The following is a 448-nucleotide window of genomic DNA, read 5'->3' as shown; positions in this document are numbered from 1 at the left end:
ATATATATATATACATATGCATGCACACACACACATATATATATACACATCTATATTCAATAATTATATTGAATTGACCGGGACTTCAAGTTTCGCCTTTATATATACAATACATCAAACTACCTAACTACACACACACATGCACACGCACACGCACGCGCGCGCGCACACACACACACACTTACACGTACACACACACACATACAGACGAGCATATATATTCGCACAAATGCATTGTTTATGGCTCCAATTCAGATTGCACGTTCCCTTGCATAATGGACCAGAACACACACTTAGACACGCACAGACCCATGCATAGATAACATGGTGCTTACGCCCGTCTCCCTTGCATGTATTATAAATTTCAATGTCAAGGTTTTATGTGCGGTTGCAAGATTTACATTTTCCATATAGTAACACGATCCGGAGCAATTACTTTAATAGGCCC

The sequence above is a fragment of the Octopus bimaculoides genome, chromosome 7 (genome assembly GCF_001194135.2).
Source record: "Octopus bimaculoides isolate UCB-OBI-ISO-001 chromosome 7, ASM119413v2, whole genome shotgun sequence".
In the NCBI taxonomy this organism is placed as follows: Eukaryota; Metazoa; Mollusca; class Cephalopoda; order Octopoda; family Octopodidae; genus Octopus; species Octopus bimaculoides.
Note: the sequence above shows the minus strand (reverse complement) of the source record.